Source organism: Aethalodelphis obliquidens, unplaced genomic scaffold (assembly GCF_003676395.1).
Source record: "Aethalodelphis obliquidens isolate GAN/ISIS:26980383/991018 unplaced genomic scaffold, ASM367639v1 scaffold89, whole genome shotgun sequence".
Taxonomy (NCBI): Eukaryota; Metazoa; Chordata; class Mammalia; order Artiodactyla; family Delphinidae; genus Aethalodelphis; species Aethalodelphis obliquidens.
Genome location: NW_020838033.1, coordinates 6,280,716 through 6,296,188, shown reverse-complemented (window position 1 = coordinate 6,296,188; position 15,473 = coordinate 6,280,716).

Genomic DNA, 15,473 nt, shown 5'->3' with positions numbered 1-15,473 from the left:
TTTGTTTCATCTTTTTGTAAGCTGAGGCTTGACTGCTACTTCCAGGTTATCTCTGTTTTTCTCAGTCTTCCTGAAATTCTGCATCTTTAACTCTTTTTTTTTTCAGCTTCTTGACTTCCTACAACGTTTTTCATATCTTGATTATTATTTTTTTACATCTTTATTGGAGTATAATTGCTTTACAATGGTGTGTTAGTTTCTGCTTTATAACAAAGTGAATCAGTTATACATATACATATGTTCCCATATCTCTCTTCCCTGTTGCATCTCCCTCCCTCCCACACTCCCTATCCCACCGCTCCAGGCGGTCACAAAGCACTGAGCTGATCTCCCTGTGCTATGCAGCTGCTTCCCACTAGCTATCTACCTTACGTTTGGTAGTGTATATATGTCCATGCCTCTCTCTCGCTCTGTCACAGCTTACCCTTCCCTCTCCCCATATCCTCAAGTCCATTCTCTAGTAGGTCTGTGTCTTTATTCCTGTCTTACCCCTAGGTTCTTCATGACATTTTTTTTCTTAAATTCCACATATATGTGTTAGCATACGGTATTTGTCTTTCTCTTTCTGACTTACTTCACTCTGTATGACAGACTCTAGGTCTATCCATCTTGTTACAAATAGCTCAATTTCGTTTCTTTTTATGGCTGAGTAATATTCCATTGTATATATGTGCCACATCTTCTTTATCCATTCATCCGATGATGGACACTTAGGTTGTTTCCATCTCTGGGCTATTGTAAATAGAGCTGCAATGAACATTTTGGTACATGACTCTTTTTGAATTATGGTTTTCTTAGGGTATGCCCAATAGTGGGATTGCTGGGTCCTATGGTAGTTCTATTTGTAGTTTTTTAAGGAACCTCCATACTGTTCTCCATAGTGACTGTATCAATTTACATTCCCACCAACAGTGCAAGAGTGTTCCCTTTTCTCCACACCCTCTCCAGCATTTATTGTTTCTAGATTTTTTGATGATGGCCATTCTGTCATGTCTTGATTATTGACAGAAAGCAATAGCAACGTTTTGTATTTCTGGCTATTTCAGTTACCTTTGCTCTAAGCAAATTTGCTTTATAAGATATATTTTTATAAAACCCTTCACACCAGGCTTTCATGGCAAGATAGGCTGATAAGTTCATAAAATAACCTGATGGACACACTCAATTTGCTATTTCTGACAAGTGTAGAATATATCTGTCGTGGGGAGCTGGCTTCAACTGTTTCTATGCGATTTCACAACCACAGTGAGAGAAAGGGCTATGGGGATGCAGAGGGAACTTGGGCAATGTGTGAGAAAAGTTGTGGTGGCAGACTGGCCTCTGATGGCATCAGCAATCACCTGGAATATAAACTTGTCAAGATTCTAGACCTGAACAAAGCAAAGATACTGCTAGACAGACAAGGACTCAGAAATGTTATTGCCTGTGCTCCCTTTCCGGACGAACAAACAATATTTGATTTGACGTGTTGGATAAACTCCAGCCAGACAAGAGAAGAATTCAACAAAGAGGAAAACATAGGATTTAAGAAACTGAAACTGAGAACTGCAGGGAAAGAAAAGCTGCTTTACGGGGCAACGAACATTGAAGAGCTGATTAGAAACATCTAAACAATCACAAAGGCACACTGTTCAAGAAAGTCACGATCTGAAAATAAAGCAAACTATAGTTTTTAAATGACTCTGAGAACTGAAGAAGCAGAAAGAGCAGCATTTTCCAGACTACGAAGGCCGTGCCTCCCTTAGCTAGGTAATTCGGGGTGGGAGTGGGGAGTGGGGAGTGGGATTGACGGGTGCTCTAATTTTGTGAACCATCATTTTGGATTTATAATAGTTGCTAACCACAATTGTTTCCCCATGATGCACTTTGTTGTTTCTTTTCACTTTGACTGCCTTTTATAGAATAGTTTTATAGGATCTTTTTAGGTGATGTATTCAAATCATTTACCAGTTGCTATGGCATGAGTCCTGACCAATTTCAACAAATATTTATTGAGTGCCTCCATGTGCCAGACATTATCCTAGGTGCTTGGAATACATCAGTGAACAAAACCATTTCTGCCCAAGTAGAGCTTACCTTATAGTGATGCAGACACATCAGAAACAATAAATCAGTAAGAGAGGACAAAAGAAAGGGAGCAGGAAAGAGAAGCAGGATTGGGAACGCAGAGGGTAGGAACAGGGAGAGGAAGGTAGTAGTGTGGATGGAACTTTTAAATCGGGTGGTCACGGAAGGCTTCATTGAGAAGATGAGACTCAAGCAAAGACTTGACAGAGATGAGGGCATCAGGCAAGCAGGTATCTGAGGGCAGTGCGTGGGGGCAGAGGAGAGCTGGTGCCAAGCCCTCAGGCTGGAGTGTGCCTAGTCTGCGGCAGGGACCGCAAGGAGCCACGGTGGCTGGAGTGGGGGCTGCAGTGGAAGGAGAGGGGCGAGATAAGTGTCCTTGTCCCTCCATCCCTCCACCAACCCGAGAGGAGTGCAGCTCTTACCCTGAATGACATCCCACCCACTGAAGCATCTTAAGCACAAAGGCCAGCGTCTGACTTTCATTTAAAAATGATCGCAATGGTTGTTCTGATGAAAAAAGACTGTAGGAGGCATGGGAGGAAGCAGGGGGTCTGTCAGGAGGCTGATGCTGCCATCCAGGTGAGAGAAGATGGCACCTTGGATCCAGATGGGCAGTGGTGGGTTCTGGATATACTTGAAAGTTAGAGCCGTTGGGATTTCCTGACCAACCGGATGTGGGAGTGAGGGAGGGAGAGGGGTGAAGGACCACTCCTGGGCGTGGAGGATGGTGCCGATCCGGGAGGGGCTGGAGCAGGACCCTGGGAGCCTCTTGCTGGCCCTTCAATGCTGTGGCGGTGTTAGGGGAGTCTCCTGGGGGGCGGGAGGCGCCAGGACAGCAGGGGCACCTGGGGAGATCTGCGCATGTCTGTTTCCGTGCTTACCCGCCATCGGCAGCCCTGGATGTTGTGCTTCCGGCTCAGCTTTTCCTCATTCGTTTCTCTTGGAGAATGAACCTAAAAGTAGGCTTAGATCTTAAACTTATTTTAAATTAAAAAATAGGTTTTTGATTCTCCAGTTAGATATCAGAGAGGTCTTCTGATTTTTAGGGGACAGCTGACTAAGTTTAACTACCTGAAAACAAATGTTACTCATTAAGAGACATTAGTTAATTAAAAAAAAATACCGAGGGCTTCCCTGGTGGCGCAGTGGTTGAGAGTCCGCCTGCCGATGCAGGGGACACGGGTTCGTGCCCCGGTCTGGGAAGATCCCACATGCTGCGGAGCGGCTGGGCCCGTGAGCCATGGCCGCTGGGCCTGTGCGTCCGGAGCCTGTGCTCCGCAACGGGAGAGGCCACAACAGTGAGAGGCCCTCGTACCGGAAAAAAAAAAAATACCGAAAGTATACTAAACAGAAAAGAAAAAAATTAGGGAAAGCCTGAAACCTTTGGACACCACAGTTTTTACCCTGACATTTTGATTGGAAGGGTGTTGTAACTCAGGAGACATTTTCTCATAAAAGTACATACTTTGGGACTTCCCTGGTGGCGCAGTTGTTAAGAATCCGCCTGCCAATGCAGCGGACACGGGTTCAAGCCCTGGTCCAGGAAGATCCCACGTGCCGCGGAGCAGCTAAGCCCGTGCGCCACAACTACTGAGCCCGCACTCTAGAGCCCTCGAGCCACAACTACTGAGCCCTCGTGCCACAACTACTGAAGCCCGTGAGCCTAGAGCCCGTGCTCCGCAACAAAGAGTAGCCCCTGCTCACCACAACTAGAGAAAGCCTGCATGCAGCAATGAGGACCCAACACAGCCAAAAATAAATAAATTTTTAAAAAATGAAAAAAAAAAAAAAAGATGGCTGGTTTCAGGAGGCTGCCTCCAGTAAGAATTCTGGCCCTGGCCAGTGAATGCACACGCTCACGTGTGCGCGTGTGTGCGTGTGTGTGCGTTGGGAGGTTGTGTTTCCTGCTGTTAACGGAAAGAGGACAGGTTGATCAACTAAAACAAAGAGACCAAGCCAGTGGACATCATTGTCAACAAAGAGACAGCATGATGGTAGTTGCCAAGGAATATGAGGAATAAAAAGAAGAAGGAAGTGCGATTATATTGCGGGTGAAGGAATAAAACTTTAAGCAGAAATATTGTAGGTAAAATAAAATAGATGAAGGATTTTATATTAGAAAAAAATGTAATTTTAATTGGGGAAAATCATTGTGAACGCATGACCTTTAACAGAAATATGTTTTTCTGACTGCAGCCCATTAATATCAGCACTTCTGCCAACCCCTGACTCTCACTGAAAGGAATTGAGACTTCTTGAAGGAGGATTCTGCATCTTGGAGCAAGGAAAATTTAGGATGGGCTTAGAAAACAAGGGTTTCAGACAGGTAATGGTGGAAGGATAAGGAAGCCATGGACCAAAATGCAACAATTTTGACACCAAAAAAGAAAAACCAATTATGATTAACTAAAATGAGTTGAGTGTGTGAAAAACCTCAAGATAAAGAAGTTGATGTATGATTTCTTCAAAAGATAAATACACCCAAATATGTTACCTTTAATCAATAGAGTGTCAATAAATCTGGACTTTTAAGATTAAATTAGTAGCCTCATACATTTTTTACTGTGTAATCAGGAAAGTGTGACTACAAGAAGTTAATGTGAGACAGATAGTTCTGGAAAAAGGTAGAAATTGTACCAAGAACAGGAAAGACTGATCAAGACTAGTGGTCACACATAATAAACAGAAAGTATATGTGTGGGGGTCTCACAGTGGAGCAACTCCAAAGTTTTCCAAGATGAAGAATTACCCAAATATTCTAAACGGGAGAGAGGGGAAACTTCCGGAGCTCCCTGTTAATCATAATGAGATATGACAAAGCACACATACATTTTAAATATGATTGCAACAGACCCGGTCAGTACTGCGTATCATTCAGATGATGAGACAGTGGGATTTGGCTAAGCAAGATTGTAGAATGCACTATTTTGGTGGGAGACACCAGGTTCCAAGGGATGAATTAGTACAATCTATCGATGTAGCAAGTCAAGTTTAAGTAGAAAACGGGATCTTGGGTTGGAAAGTACGACCAGATCCATATCCTGGTCCAGAAGGTTTAGAACGTGGAAACCTAATCTTGGCTGGTCAGAGATAGTATTATTTTTCTGTCTTGGTTCTGAAGATCACTGTAACCCTACGAAGACAAAGGAAAAACAAAATTGCTGTGAACCTATAAGAGAGTCAAATAATCCTAGAAAGGGAACCCAAGAGAGTAAGAATAATATATACAGCGACGATGAAGGTGAACATTGACACCCACAGTATTATGACTTATGTAACCACTTAAGTGTAACTGCCTAATAATGAGTTCTGCTATCGCTGTGGCGTTCTGTGGATGTTTTCTCTGCTTTTATGATGTTCAAAGCATCACAAAGGGGACAGGGAACTGGAGTGTCACAGGGGCTGAGGCAATGTGGTGACTGCTGATTAAGACACCAAGAGATCTGTGACCTTCAATGAAAAGATAAAGTCCCACCCTGAAAGCCCTGGGGTTGAAGCAGGATTCAGGTCACACTTTCTGTCTAGAACCTTCGGGAGTCAATCTATCTTGAAAAATAAAGGCAAAATAAATAAATAAATAAATAAATAAATTAAATAAAATAAAATAAAAAAAATAAAGGCAAGACTTACTCATGACTTCCTCATCATCAGCTGCTTCAGGAGTTTGTTCCCCGCCTACTGGGGAGTAAACCTCTCCTGGGAACCCAGAGGCCAGAGTTTCTCCATAACCTACCCTGTCCTTTGGGTTTTCAACCTCTTTCTAATTTTCAGTTGGGAGCCTAAGAATGTCTTTTTATTGAGTCATTTGTGGAACTCGAATTTATAATTTGTTAGCTGGTTTTTCCAACTATTTTCCAGGAAATAGCTGTCTATTTTTCACGTATCAGTCAACAGAGACTTTCGGAGGCCACCTCTGTGTTAGGCCCTGAGGCATGGTGGTGATCAGAGCAGGCACGAGCTGCCCTCACGGGGCTTGTAAGGGTCTAGTGGGGAAGACAGACGTGGCTCAATAAATCACACACCCGACACTTGCTAGAGAGGAGGGGTAAACGGGGAGCTATGCATGGGCTTATCAGGGGCTCTTGATCTAGCCTGGGGGTGGGGGGTGGTTTCCTGGAGAAACTGCTATGGAATGGGAAGGAATTTTCTTGTGAAGTGGGGGAAGAGTGTTCTGAGAAGAGGGCTGTGCAAAAGCCCCGAGGAACCAGGCTGGGGTACACAGACCGAGGCGAAGGTGGCAATGCGCCACCCAAGGCAGATCAAGCTGACTCCTGGAGGCCACGTAAAGATTTGTTTCTTTTTTTGTAGTAAGAGATTTATTGAGATCATTCACATACCATAGAATTTATTTATCTAACGTGTACAGTTCATTGGTTTTCAGTAGATCCACAAAGTTAAATAATCACTACAACCAATTTTAAAACATTTTCATCACCCTCCCCCCACCCCCAAGGAAACTTTATAGTCTTTGGCAGTAATCTCCATTCTCCCCATTTGGGTTCTGGACCCAATTTCAATGTGTGTATGTGAGTGTTTCCCCAAACATCCAACAAGCAATTATGGGGACACAGCCTGGGCGTCCTACAATTCAACTCAATTCTGACACCGTCTACCTGGACATTGAGGTTAAGGGCTCAGTTCTCCGAGACTGCCCTCCCCTCCAACCCTCCATTCAGAGGCCAGTCTTTTTTTTTTTTTTTTTTGGCGGCACATCATGCGGGATCTTCCCTGACCAGGGCTCGAACCCCTGTCCCCTGCACTGGCGGGCAGATTCTTAGGTTCCACCGACCCCCTCCTTGGGTTCGACTAACTTGCTAAGTGGCTCAGAGAACTCAGAGAAACATTTTACTTAACTAAATTACCGATTTATTATAAGAGGATATAAACTCAGAAACAGCCAGATAGAAGAGATGCCTAGGGAAATGTATGGCGAAAAGTCGTGGAGTTTCTATGCTCTCTCCACACACCCTACTCTGCCCAAATCTCTTTGTGTTCACCAACCCGGAAGCTCTCCAAACCCCACCCTTCTGGGGCTTAGGGAGGCTTCATTACATAGGCATGATGGATTACATCATTGGCCATTAGCAGTTGATTCAACCTCCAGTCCCTCTCCCCTCCCAGGAGGTCAGGAGGGTGGGACTGAAAGTTCCAACCTTCTCATCACGTGGTTGGTTCCCCTAGCAACCAGCCCCCATCCTTAGGTGCTTTCCAAAAGTCACTTCATTAACATAAACTCGGGTGTGGTTGAAAGAAATTTGTTATGAATATCGACACCTTTATTGCTCATATCACTTAGAAACTCCAAGGGTTTTAGGAGCTCTGTGCCAAAAACCAGGGACAAACATCATGTATATTTTTTATTACATCATATACCTGGCTGGTATGTTTTGAGTTTGAGGCACTGTGAGAAATTCAGGTTAAATGGGTAGTTGAATGAACAGCTCTAGAAAGCAGTGGAGACTGGTCTGGAAGGAGATAATTTGACAGTCACTGGGAGACAGGCAGAGGCCCTGCAGGAAACAGATGTATGCTCCAACGGCTTGCTTTGAGGAGAGTTTAAGAAAGGGGCTGTTGTAGGGTTGAAGGAAATCAAATAAAAAAGAGAGCAGGTACTTCCCTGGTGGTGCAGTGGTTAAGAATCCTTCTGCCAATGCAGCGGACATGGGTTCGAGCCCTGGTCCGGGAAGATCTCACATGCCGCGGAGCAACTAAGCTTGTGTGCCACAACTACTGAAGCCCGTGCGCCTAGAGCCACCGCAATAAGAAGCCCGAGCACCGCATCGAAGAGTAGCTCCCACTCGCTGCAATGAAGACCCAAAGCAGCCAAAAATCAACAAATAAAAAATAAATAAATTTAAATGTGGCATGTTTTAAAAAAAAGTATATAACTGGAGGGGTTATATTTGCAGAACAGAAAGTAAATATTTTTTTTTTAAAAAGAGAGAATGTCCTTATTCTTAGGAGCTATGTGAAGTACTTAGAATTGAAGGAGTCCTGATGTCTGAAAATTACTCTTAAATGAATGACCAAAAAATAAGAATATGTATATATATCTAGTGAGAGAGAGTGATAAGGCAAATAAGACAAAATGTGACTAGTTGGTGATTTAGACGAAGGGCATATAAAAGTTCATTGCACTTTATTTTTTATTTTAAAAATTTTCAAAATAAAAAGTAGGGAAAAAACTAACACCTGCTTAGTATAGAACAATTGAGAAAAAACAGAAACACGGAAAGAAGAAAATACCCATGATTCCACCACCTAAAGATAGTCAATGTTGACATTTTGGTGTATTTCCTTTCATTTTTCTTAGGCACTTAAAAACTGTATTTGATGTTACTATATATACACACAGACCCACTGAGAGTTTAATTTTTTTTTTTTTTGCGGTACGCGGGCCTCTCACTGTTGTGGCCTCTCTCCCGTTGCGAAGCACAGGCTCCGGATGCGCAGGCTCAGCGGCCATGGCTCACGGGCCCAGCCGCTCCGCAGCATGTGGGATCTTCCCGGACCGGGGCACAAACCCACGTCCCCTGCATCGGCAGGCAGACTCTCAACCACTGCACCACCAGGAAAGCCCTGGTAGTTTAAATTTAAATGACATATTTGAATAACACATTGTTTCAACTTAGATGAGTAGAAGGCAACAGAAATAATTCTAAACATTCAGAAGTTTTTAAAAGAACCTAAAATTGGGGACTTCCCTGGTGGTCCACAGGTTGAGACTCCGCACTCCCAATGCAGGGGGCCCGGGTTCGATCCCTGGTCAGGGAACTAGATCCCGCATGCAGCAGCTAAGATCCCACATGCCCCAACTAAAGATCCCCCACGCCACAGCAAAGATCCTGCACGTGGCAACTAAGATCCGACACAGCCAAGTAAATAAAATAAATAAATGAATACTAAAAAAAAAAAAAAAGGAACCTAAAAAATTCGATATTCTAGTGCATCATTTAACCATGTATGAGCCATTTTTCTATTGCAGTATCTGAGGCAGTATGGTGCAGTGGTCAGAGCCCAGGCATGGTGGTCAATTGCCTGGGTTTGAATCTGGCTCAGACTAGCTTTGTGACCTTGAGGAAGTTTCTTAGCTTTATGATTCTGCTTCTTCATCTGTAAAGTGCTGATAATAATTGGTGTTGGGAGGATGAAGCAAGTTATATGTGCAAAGTCTTTAGAAAAGTGACAGCTACCTCACCATCACCACCATCATCACCACCACCATCACCACCACCATCACCACCACCATCATCACCACCACCATCATCATCATCACCACCACCATCACCATCATCACCATCTTCACCACCACCATCACCATCATCATCATCATCATCCCTATTATTAGCTCGAGGAACCAGGTGGTAAGGATGACTCAGTAAGTTATTTTTTGTTTTGTTTTGATTCTTAAACCAAAGAGACCAAGGTCCTCAAGCATTCACAGTCCTTAGAAGTCACCTACAGATAGTGATTAATCTGAATCTCAAAGGCACAGAATCAGCTTATTTCTCTCTCTGCTTGTGCCATCACCCCAAAAGCAGCAATGACAAGAGAGCAAGTCCTTCCTTTTTTTTTTTTTTTTGGCTGCAACCAAGGATCGAACCCGTGCCCCCTGCAGTGGAAGAGTGGAGTCCTAAACACTGGGCCACCAGGGAATTCCCTTTTTTTAATTTTTTTTTATTTTTTACCTCCTTTCTTTTTATTTTCCACCTCTCCCCCTATCCTCCTTACCAAGTCTTCCTGATCGCTTGTCACTTGCCAGCTTTAAATTCTCCTCAGAACTATCTCAGCCTCAGATATCGTCAGCTGACTTTACTTCCCAGAACCTTGGTGTCCTTTTCTATTCTGCCTGGAATACAGCTGCTTCACTCCAGCACTTGTGGGGTAGCATTCTATCAAGTTAACCTAAAAGAGCTCGTCTCTGGCTACGCAAAGGGTGCTTCCATCCTTATTTTTGTTTTCTTTTGAAATTTTGTAACTGCCGTCCCCTACTGAAGATTATGGAAGAATAAGAGAAGATAAAAGTTACTCTTACTGTAGAGCGTGGGAAACCTGGTTAGACATTTGAAATGCCCAAATATACCACAATCTGCCTAGAGAATATTCTGTCAGTGGGTAACAACAGCTATGAAACATTTCAAACCTTTGACCCAGTATTACCAGTTTTGGGAATATACCCCAAAGAAATAAACTAAAAGGGAAAAAATGTAACTCGTGCAAAGATGTTTGTGTGCAGCTATTTTTAAGAGTGAAGAATTGGAAATAATCCAAATGCCAAATAAGGGAATGGCTTGGCAAATTATGGTATAGTGACATAAGGAGAGAGACACCAGGGAACGATTTTCAAGGACAGGAGTATACCCTCTGCTGGCTCTGGGGAATGCGTAGATTAAATTATTTTAAGTGACAAAGAACAACAAATGAAAAGTTTGCAGCTGTGTAAAATGTGTGTTGTGCAGAAAAGTTGGGAAGTGAATTTTGAGGAAAGGAAAATGTAGTTCAGAGTTGAGTGTGATACCTCTACTGTAAAGCTGCGTGTGAATTACTGGAAAGTTGTGAACTGCCGTAATGTTGCAAACATCTATTGCAGTACCTTCTGGGGTCTGACCTTCTTGACAGCTGTAAGAGCATAGAACATAGCTAATTATAATATAAATCAACCAGTGGGCTATGTTTTGCCCCCGCGGCAGAAGCACGGAGGCAACATCTTCATAGTTCTGTGCCAAGGCTTGGGAAAATATGAACTCTGGCATCAGAAGTCTTTGCTCTAGAACCTGGAGACACCAAGAGCTGCAGAGAAGACATGCTGGGTATTAAAACCTGTTTGGAATCAGATCCCTGGCAGATCAATACTCAGACCTTGCTGAGGGCTCACCAATAACCAGGCGAGCGGAGGGGACCTATTTTTTTAACAGGGAGAGAGGAGAAAATTAGATTTCAGAGGCCAGAATGTATGAGACATGCCGAAGAAACATTTACCAAAAAGTAACACAGACTCTTCAATGACTATTTACAGACTCAGGCCTACAGTAGACTCTCACTTCTTTTTTTAAAAACTAGGAATGCAAGAGTTCAGAATAGGAAACTGGACAGTCAGAGCAAGAAACTAAGAGGACATTAATCAAGGCGCTGTAAAAAACAGGAAGGTGATGGATAGATATTTGTGGCAATTTTAGGGGCGTATAGAGTATTTTTTTAATAATATATCTTGGATATGAGTTAATTTTTAACAACTAGAAAACAAGGAAACACGTTCACTGGAATGAATTGTTATTAAAGTTTACACGTCAGTTTTAAAAAATTCTATTTATTTTATTTATTTATTTTTGGCTGTGTTGGGTCTTTGTTGCTGCATGCGGGCTTTCTCCAGTTGTGGCGAGCGGGGGCTACTCTTCATTGCGGTGCACAGGCTTCTCATTGCAGTAGCTTCTCTTGTGGAGCATGGGCTCTAGGCGCACGGGCTCAGTAGTTGTGGCTCGCAGGCTCTAGATCGCAGGCTCAGTAGTTGTGGCACACAGGCTTAGTTGCTCTGTGGCATGTGGGATCATCCTGGACCAGGGCTCGAACCCATGTCCCCTGCACTGGCAGGCAGATTCTTAACCACTGCACCACCTGGGAAGCCCTACACATCATTTAAAGTCATTTTTTCTAGTGAAGTTTTACCTTATCATCATCCGAAGGCTATTTGGGCTGGGATGGATTTTTTTCTTTCTTAGCCTTAACTTGGGCAGTAAGACACAATCAAATTTTCATTTTTTTTTCCATCAGCCACTAACAGAAATTAAAACAGGAGTTTGTACCAACACTATTGGACACTGAATTTTGTAGCGATGAGACATCAAAGTATCCCATGTCTTCTATCCTCTCCAAAGAAGTCAAGTCCAAGCTCAGCAGAGTTAAGCGCCCGTGTTATGCAGTGTGTCTTAACCAAGGTCTTTGTTCATCTAAGAATGTGTTTTGTTTTACTCATTCCTCTCCCTGGTGATTTAACAACAATGTTAAGTACATCCAGAGCCTTTGGAACCAGGGTGGGGTTTGTCTCCCAAACGCTTGCAATTGGTGGCTCCCTGCCGTGACACCGCCCCTCTTGCTGGCTGAAACTCTCAACCCGTCTACACATTTTGTCCTGTGTTTAATGATGGCCACATCTATGAATACCTAGAAAGACATTCAGCTTCAGGGTCTCTACAAAAGTCCTGGAGTCAAGGGTAGTTTTACTTATAGGAACCCAGCTGCAACGACTCCTGTTACTTTCACAAGTTGACCTCGTTGGAGGGAAAGGTTTTAGAATTTAGAGTGATAAATCTCCCACCTCGAACAGAACCGAAAGCGGGGCCGCCTGGCACCCCAGAATGACCCCTTGGCGCAGAGGTGCTCTGACGCTGAGTTGGATAACATTCACTGGAGGGAAGTTCTTTCGAGTAAACTGTGATTGAACTGCTTCTTCTCTGGTTTGTCACAGTGTTTCTCAATCCTGGCGTTATTAACATTTGGGGCGGGATGATTCTTTGTTGGGTGGGGGGAACGGGGAGCTGTGCATTATAGGATTTTTACGGCCTGTGTGGCTTCTACGTACTAGATGCCAGTAGCACCCCATCCAATTATGACAACCAAAAATGTCTCCAGGTACCGTCAAATGTCACCTGGGAGGCAAAATCGCACCCAGTGGAGAACTATTGGTTGATTAGATATTTTGTGTGGACATGATGGTATTTGGGCAATAGTGTGAGATTCTCTCCCATCTCTGAAATGAATGGAACATTTCAACTTCATCTGCTCTGCCCTTGGCTTCCCAGCTGGCTCAGCCCAAAATAAAACTTGTTTTCATTCCTAACTCTTCCCCTCATCAAGCTCTTCTCAACACTTTTTTTTTTAATCAATCTGTTTATTTATTGGCTGTGTTGGGTCTTCGTTGCCCCACGTGGTCTTTCTCTAGTTGCCGAGAGTGGGGGCTACACTTCCAGGCAGCGCGCGGTCTTCTCTTGTGCGGAGCACAGGCTCTAGGCTTGCAGGCTCAGTAGTTGTGGCTCGCGGGCTCTAGAGCACAGGCTCAATAGTTGTGGCACACAGGCTTCACTGCTCCGCAGCATGTGGGATCCTCCTGGCCCAGGCCTCAAACCCGTGTCCCCTTCATTGGCAGGCGGATTCTTAAACACTGCGCCACCAGGGAAGTCCCTGCAACACTTTTTTATTCTTCCTCAAATCCATTTCCCCCAGTTAATCTTCCTCAAGGATTGAGTATTATAGGCATTCCCTCCAAAGAACACTTGTAACTACTTGGAAACCTTGAGCTGTTTCAGGTGAGAGAGCCCAAAGTGAGCCGTATCCTCCCCAGGTCTTTTGTTTTTCTTAAAATGGATTGAGTTCAGTCACTCCCCGCAACTTGAGGAATTAACTCACCAGTCTGACAGTTATTACGTTTGGGGTCACTTGCCCTTTGGAATTTCTTAGAAGCGTATCATGCAGCTGTGTGGAGCTTTGTAGGTAGGAAGCGAGAAAGGGCAGAGTTCTGGAGATAACTGTTTGGCGGCCGCTGTAAGTAGGGAGGCTGCTGACAAAGGTTGGGGAGCCAGATCAAAGCCTGGAGCTGCAGCGTCAGCCTTTCCTGAATCAGCTCGGATACCCATCGAGAGCCTCACCTAAGGAACCTCACCTAAGGCTCCCCAGAGCAAGAGAGCCCTTTGGAGGCTCTGGAGCAGTGGCCACGGTGGTTTCACTGCAGTCTACAGGGAGACGCGATGCCATCGTCATTTCACTGCAGTCATCGTGTGGGACAAAATGGACTGGTAAGGAGGGCATTGGTAGTCTAAAGACATTGAGGCAGGCTGGGACCTGAGACCCTTTGCTGCAGTGCTACAATGCTTGCACCTGGACAAACGTCTCTTTGAGCAACAAAATACAACGAAACTGTAAGGGACTAAAAAAACTGCGTGCATGTTGCAGTTGGGGCAAATTCTGGACAACAAGATATAAAAGATACAAAAAGTCCCAAAAGACTCAACTGCCACTTCTGAAGAGGTGGGAGCAACAACAGGGTGTCGGGAGCAAAAGCAGGGTACTGGGCATGACCCCTGCACTCAACAGCACCAAAGGGGTGGGCAAACACCTAAGCCGCCCCTCTGGCCCGACCCCTGGAAACATCCCTACCCCTCACTACATATAGGGAACCAGCTCTCCCCTCCTCCGGGAGTGAGCAAGGGAAACTGTTACTTGTTTTCACTCCCCCCTGCTGCAGCAGGGGCCCCAGTAAAGCCTTGCCTGAATTTCTTGTCTCACCTCTAGTCAATTATCTATTGCTTGGGGAAGGCCAAGAACCTGGTGGGTAACAATGTGATCAAAATAAACAAAAATAATTTATGCCACTTGGACTTTTAACTGAATGAAGCCAAATCACATTTGTACAAAAGCTCACTTAAGTTCATTACTAGGGTGGATCATGTAGGGATCAGTGGCAGGGTTGCCTATGGGCTGAGGTTGAAGGAGGAGATTATAGAGAAAGACAGAGGAACAAAGATGGAATTTTGGTGGCAGTCCTCAGCTAAAGAGTCCAAAATGGTTCACCGTGGAGGAGAAGGAATTAGATTTTCATTCGTTTTGCTCTGGAGAGAAGGACTGCAGCTCTTGAAGGCTGGAATCTCAATTCTGTGATGGCGCAGAATGAGAGAATGAGAGAAGTCTGGCCAGCCTTCAAATGTTGAAGTGCAGTTGAGCTGATCGGAAGGCAATGACCGTGGAATGTGAAGATCAAAAGAAGAAAGCCAGAAGACAGCAGAAAAGAAAGCATTGAAAATTTGCTGACTGGAAAAATACCCTCATGCTAAAAAAACCCCAAACCCCATAAAAACATCAAGTCGTTTCATGTTGTTGTAGTTACACTCCTGCCCTGGAAAGATTTATGAAAGCAAAGGAAGAGAGGAGCACATAACATAATTAGGAACAGGCTACCTAGAACACAGTTATTCTAGCTGTGGCTTAATTTGGTTAACAGACTCTGGTCCTGGTTCAAATAAGCTGGCTCTGCTATTCACTTATGTCTTTCACTTCTGTGTCAACAGCTGCCTGTTGACCCCGCTGCCCAGGTAAATGCCGGAGTCAGACAAAGCGGAGACAGTTCTCTGCTAAGAATCAGGAGACCTGAGGACAGGTTACTCATGTGACTTAGAAGGGCTGTTTTACCTCTGTAGGTCTGCATTTTTGTATCTATGAAAAGAAAAAAACATTTTTTTGAATAGAATTAATAATGAACAACTTAAAAAAAAAATAAGGGCCAATTCAGGAAAAAGAAAAATATTAAAAACTTTTTTCTTTTTATTAAGAAGCCAGCAACCCAGAGGCAGCTTTTTTATCTTTCACACTGAAATTAGATTTTGGACTTTGGGTTGCGCATCATTGGACTAGACTGTTGC